Source organism: Choloepus didactylus, chromosome 16 (assembly GCF_015220235.1).
Source record: "Choloepus didactylus isolate mChoDid1 chromosome 16, mChoDid1.pri, whole genome shotgun sequence".
NCBI classification, from domain to species: Eukaryota; Metazoa; Chordata; class Mammalia; order Pilosa; family Megalonychidae; genus Choloepus; species Choloepus didactylus.
The window spans coordinates 86,723,222-86,729,725 of NC_051322.1; the positions used below are offsets into that span (position 1 = coordinate 86,723,222).

Genomic DNA, 6,504 nt, shown 5'->3' on the forward strand with positions numbered 1-6,504 from the left:
AGGAGGACCAATCTCAGGATATACTGGTACTTTAAAATGGTCCAAAATATGTTCACATAACTAAAGGAAATCAAACAAACAATGGACTATCACAAAATAATAACAATAGAGAGACTGATGTCATGAAAATTGACCACAGAGAGATATAGAGCAGAGAAACATAAATTAAAAATTCCTCAAAGGGGTTCAAAGGCAGATTGGGGTTGGTGGGAGCAGAAATGCCTATGGCCAAGAAGCAGAAGCTGAGCAGCAATGAGAACAGCAACCCCAACTTCTCAGGAGATGAAAATGATGATGCTGTCAGTATAGAAATTTGTATAAACACTGAATGCCCTGATACACCAATGAATATGCCAAATGCACCTGGAAGGAAAAGTTGGGGGAAGGGAAAATGGAAGTCAAAGCAATGCAAATATTCTTTCAAGTGTGTAAATAGTCTTAAGGAAGATCATAACCAACCACTGTTTGGAGTTCACAGTAAAGAAGTAAAGAAGGAGATCCATTAATGTTTGCAACTGTTGGTAGTAACAGAATTACCTCATATGAATGTCACTCACAAGGAGAAGTCTGGTTGTTGCAATCCTATGTGGATGATGATGCTGATGAAAGCTTTTACACTTGTGCATGGACAAATGATAGCAATACCAGCCATCCTCTGCTGGCTGTGGATGGATCTAAAGGCATAATTAGGATAATTATTCCCATACAATGCAGTGTATAAAACACTATGTGGGCCATGGAAATGCTATCAATGAGCTGAAGTTCCACCCAAGAAACCCTAACTTTCTTCTTTTTGTAAGTAAAGATCATGGTTTACAATTATGGAATATCCAAATGGACACCTTGATGGCAATATTTGGAGGTGTAGAAGGGCACAGAGTTGAAGTTCTAAGTGCTGATTGTGATCTTTTGGATGAAAAAAATAATGTCTTGTGGTATGGATCACTTACTTCAACTTTGGAGGATCAATTCAAAGAGAATGATGAATGCAATTAAGGAATCTTACGATTATAACCCAAACAAAACTAATAGGCCATGTATTTATCAGAAAGTCCACTTTCCTGACATTTCTACCAAAAACATACACAGGAATTATGTTGATTGTGTGCAATGGTTAGGTGATTTGATACTATCCAAGAGTAGCTATGCCATTTTGGAGGCTTCACCAGCATTTTTCTTGTAAAAATGCCATTGTGTGCTGGAAACCTGGAAAAATGGAAGATGATATAGAAAAAAATAAACCCAGTGAGTCTAATGGGACTATTCTTGGGCAATTTGATTACAGCCAGTGTGAAATGGTACATGAGGTTTCTATGGATTTCTGGCAAAAAAAAATGCTTGCATTGGGGGAGAACCTAAGGTGGTGACTAGGAGAAACAGGGAAAAAAAGAACACATCCATGAAAAATACTAGATAAATGCCAGAAAGTGTCCTAGAACACCAGTTCCAGTGACGCACCAGTGGGACAAGGTCTGCTAAATCCACAGGGACAATACACTTGCTGAAACTGGGAGTCTGCATTCTGAAATAAGTGAGTAAGCCTGCTGAATATCTGGCAGCCATGCTGAAGTGTGGGGAAACCATGGGTTGGCATTTGGAGGTGGACTAGTTCTTTTACAAAAAACCAAACAGTGGCTGCAGATATAGTAGCAAGAACTGCACAGTGAAATATTGCAGGAACAGGCTGTACAAATGCCTCAATATCTGGCATGGAAGATAGCCTTTCATGCACCTTCTGATAATTGTCTAGGAGCAAGGTGACAGAGGTAAGCCAAAAGGGGAAAATAACCACACCCCTTGCAGGCATCTTCCCAGTGGGCTGAGAATGCTCCTGCCTGGTGCCAGAGCCACAGCCCAGAGTTGTGCCAAACACCCAGTGTGACAGGAAGTGTTTCCAGAAACACTCACATTCACCACTATATTGGGCATGGACAATAGATTTTCATGCACCCATAGCTAATTTTCCCAGAGCTGGCAAGGTGGAGCTGTGTGAAAAGGAGAAATTAACATGCCCCATGCAGTCATCCTTACAGCAGGATGGGAATGCACCTACATGGCCCAGTGGCAGAGAACTTCCCTTGAGGGATGGTGTGCACTTGTGATGTAGCACAACCTTCCCTCAGCAGAGGCCCTAGAAGGACATGGCTTGGAAGAGTGACCCACTCAGAAATCCCAGGGACCATATGCCAATACCAAGGACTTGTGTGTCAGTGGAAGAGACAATCTGTGCTGAGACTGAAATGAAGGTTTAGACTCTTGCAACAGCCTTAAATATCCAGGAACACCTGGGAGATTTGATTATTATAGCTGCTCTCCCTCCATAACTGCTCAGAAACATACCCCATATTCAGGGCAGACATCACCAACAACACACCCAAATGGTGCACCAATTGGACCCCGCAAGAATCAGACCCCTACAAACCACAAAGACAAAGTTGGAGAGAACTGATTTGAGGAGAATAGGTGGCTTGTGGAAGCCATCTGCTGGTTAGTTAAAGTGTACTCCACCAAGCTATAGATCTGACAAATTAGAGGTTAGTCTGAATAATATTACATATCTTAAAAGAACAGCATCAGGTAAACCCAATGTCAAGAGGCCAAAAACAACAGAAAATTTTAAAGTGTATGAAAAAACGAGATGATATTGGTAACCCAAACCCAAGCACCCAAATCAAAAGATCAGAGAAGACACAGTACTTAGATCAATTAACCAAAGAACTAAAGACAAACAATGAGAGCATGGCACAGGATATAAAGGACATGAAGAAGACCCTAGAAGAGCATAAAGAAGAAATTGCAAGAGTAAATTAAAAAAATAGGTGATCTTGGGGAAAGAAAAGAAACCGTTGCCCAAATTGAAAAGATTCTAGATACTGATAGTACAAGACAAGAGGAAACTGAACAATGAATCAGTGACCTAGAGGACCACAGAATGGAAAATGAAAAAACAAAAGAAAGAATGGAGAAAAAATTGAAAAAAATCAAAATGGAATTCAGGGATATGATAGATAAAATAAAACATCCAAATATAAGACTCATTGGTGTCCCAGAAAGGGAAGAGAAGGTTAAAGGTCTAGAAAGTATTCAAAGAAATTTTGGGGGAAAACTTCCCAAACCTTCTACACAATATAAATACACAAAACATAAATGCCCAGTGAACTCCAAATAGAATAAGTCCAAATAAAACCACTCCAAGACATATTCTGATCAGACTGTCAAATACTGAGGAGGAGCAATTTCTGAAAGCAACAAGAGAATAGCAATTCACCACTTACAATGGAAACAACATAAGACTGAGTAGTGACTACTCAGTGGCCCCCATAGAGGTGAGAAGACAGTGGCATGACACATTTAAAATTCTAAGAGAGAAAAATTTCCAACCAAGAATACTTTATCCAGCAAAGCTCTCCTTCAAATTTGAGGGAGAACTTAAATTTTTCACAGACAAATGCTGAGAGATTTTGCTAATAAAAGACCTGCCCTACTTCAGATACCGAATGGAGCCCTACTGACAGAGAAACAAAGAAAGGAGAGAGAGATATGGAGAAAGGTTCAGTACTAAAGAGATTCAATATTGGTTCATTAAAGGACAATAAGAGAGAGAGGGGAAAAATGTTTCTGACAAACATAATCCAAAGGATAGGATGGCTGATTCAAGAAATGCCTTCAGAGTAATAGCATTGAATGTAAATGGATTAAACTCCCCAATTAAAAGATATATATTGACAGAATGGATCAAAAAATGAACTATCAATATGTTGCATACAAGAGACTCATCTTAGACACAAGGACACAAAGAAATTGAAAGTGATAGGATGGAAAATATATTTCATGCAAGCTACAGCCAAAAGAAAGCAGGAGTAGCAATATTAATTGCAGATAAAATAGTCTTTAACTGCAAGGATGTTATGAGAGACAAAGAGAGAGAGACACTACATACTAATAAAAGGGCCAATTCAACAAGAAGAAATAACAATCATAAATGTTTATGCACCCAATCAAGGTGCCACAAAATACATGAGAAAAACACTGGCAAAACTAAAGGAAGCAATGAATGTTTCCACAATAATTGTGGGAGATTTTGATACATCATTCTCTCCTATAGATAGATCAGCCAGACAGAAGACCAATAAGGAAATTGAAAACCTAAACAATTGGATAAATGAATTTGATTTAACAGACATATATAGAACATTACACCCCAAATCACCAGGATACACATTCTTGTCTAGTGATCACAGAAGTTTCTCCACAATAGACCATATACTGGGACATAAAACAAGCCTGAATTGATTTTAAAAAATTGAAATTATTCAAAGTACTTCCTCTGACCACAATGGAATACAATTAGAAGTCAATAACCATCAGAGACAGAAAATTCACAAACACCTAGACTTTCTGGGAATGCCTAGGAATGACTATGGTTTGTTAATGTCTGATGGGTATGATAGGAACAAGTTCACAGAAATGTTGCCCTATTAGTTTATTTTCTTGGGGTAGAGTAGGAACATGTTGGACTCCCTTGTTATGGTTTGTTTGAAATGTTTTCTTTTATGTTTTTTTTTAATTTTTTTGATATAGTTGATTGAAAAAAGAGTTAATTAAAAAACAATGAAAAATATATGCAGAGATCCCTTGAGGAGTTGGTGGAGAATGCAGGGGTAGTGGGCTCCCTCACCTCAATGGTTGCTGATGTTCTCACAGACATAAGGTACTGGTGGTTTGATGGGCTGAGCCCTCTATCACAGTACTTGCCATTGCGGAGACTGTTGCTGCAAAGGAGAGGCTAGGCCTCCCTATAATTGTGCCTCAGGGTCTCCTCCCTAATGATTCTCAGTTGCTCAGATGTGGCCCTCTCTCTCTAGCTAAGCCAACTTGACAGGTGAAATCACTGCCATCCCCCCATGTGGGATCTGACACCTAGGGGAGTGATTCCCCTTGGCAATGTGGACTATGGCTCCCAGGGAGGAATTTAGACCTGGCATCATGGAGGAGAGAACATCTTCTTGACCAAAATGGGGATGTGAATGGAAATGAAATAAGCTTCAGTGGCAGAGAGATTCCAAAAGGAGCCAAGAGGTCACTTTGGTGGGCACTCTTGTGCACAATATAGACAACCAGTTTTAGGTTCTAATGAATTGGAATAGCTAGCAGTAAATACCTGAAACTATCAAACTACATACTATAACCCATGAATCTTGAAGAGGAGTGTATAAAAGTGTACCTTATGAGGGGTGACAATGTGATTGGGAAAGCCATATGGACCACATTCCCCTTTGTCTTGTTTATGGATGGATGAGTAGAAAAATGGGGGAAGAAAAAAAAGACACCCAGTGTTCTTTTTAACTTTAATTGTACTTTTCCACTATAATTGTTCTTTTTCACTTTAATTTTTATTCTTATTATTTTTGTGTGTGTTAACAAAAATGTCAAAAATTAATTTTGGTGATGAGTAAACAATGGAATGTATGCTGTGTTTTGTATGACTGCATGGTATGTGAATATATCTCAATAAATATGAATTATAAAAAAAGATGCTTGCATTAGGCAACAAAATTTGCAAAATTTGTTTTGATATTTAGAAGTAGAATATCCTCATAAAGCCAAATGAACATTACTAACTCATCAGAAATGTGATGCTGCTATTTGACAAACTAGTTTTAGCAGAGCTAGTAGCATACTTATAGCTATTTGTGATGATGCAAGTATTTGGCATTGGGATCAACTTCAATAAATTACTTTTTCTTATTCAAAATTAGAGTTGCATGTGTATAATAGAATCTTTTTACTGTATCTTGTTAGTAAGCACACATAGAGCATTTAGTGTTGTCTTTCAACATTCAATCAGGCTGAGCTGAATGTAGTGACGTTTACATTGTTTACATCCTTTGTACTGTCTTTCTCCTCAGACTTCACTGCTTGGAATAAAAAATTATTTTAAGAAAAGAAGATTGGATCTGGAAGAATAAAGACATAATAAACAAAGATAAGACCATTGAATTTATGCTGTATAAGCAGAAGAAGTATGAAATTGTGAAGAAAACTGAAAAGCATCTGAGGAACATGTAGGACACAATCAAATGTACCACTGTATGAAATGTGAGTGAAACAGAATGAGAAGAGAGAAGGGGGTAGAGAGAATATTCAAAGAAATAGTGGCTGAAAAAATTTTAAATTTAATGAAAGAAAACTATAAAAAAAACAAAGATGCCCAAAAAATTCCAGACAGGATAAACTCAAAAACAGCCACACACAACATGTTATTGTAATCAAACTGTTGAATGCCAAAGATAAAGAAAAAATTTTGAGACATGCAATGAGGTGAATGGATCCTGTATACAGCATTTTGAGTGAAGAATACCAGAATCAAAGGCAAACACTGTAATGTCTCACCAATATGGACTAACTACAGAGTGTAAACTCAAAATTGAATGTTAGAGCACAGCCTAAGAGGGAAATAATTATTGTAATGGTGCCTAGATTGTAAGCTCTTGCAGCAGTCAA

At 37.9% G+C, this 6,504-nt stretch overlaps 1 pseudogene; it reads left to right on the forward strand.

The window, feature by feature from the left end:
• Positions 1-218: 218 nt before the first annotated feature.
• On the forward strand, positions 219-5,734 carry LOC119511438 (annotated as a pseudogene).
• Positions 5,735-6,504: the final 770 nt, after the last annotated feature.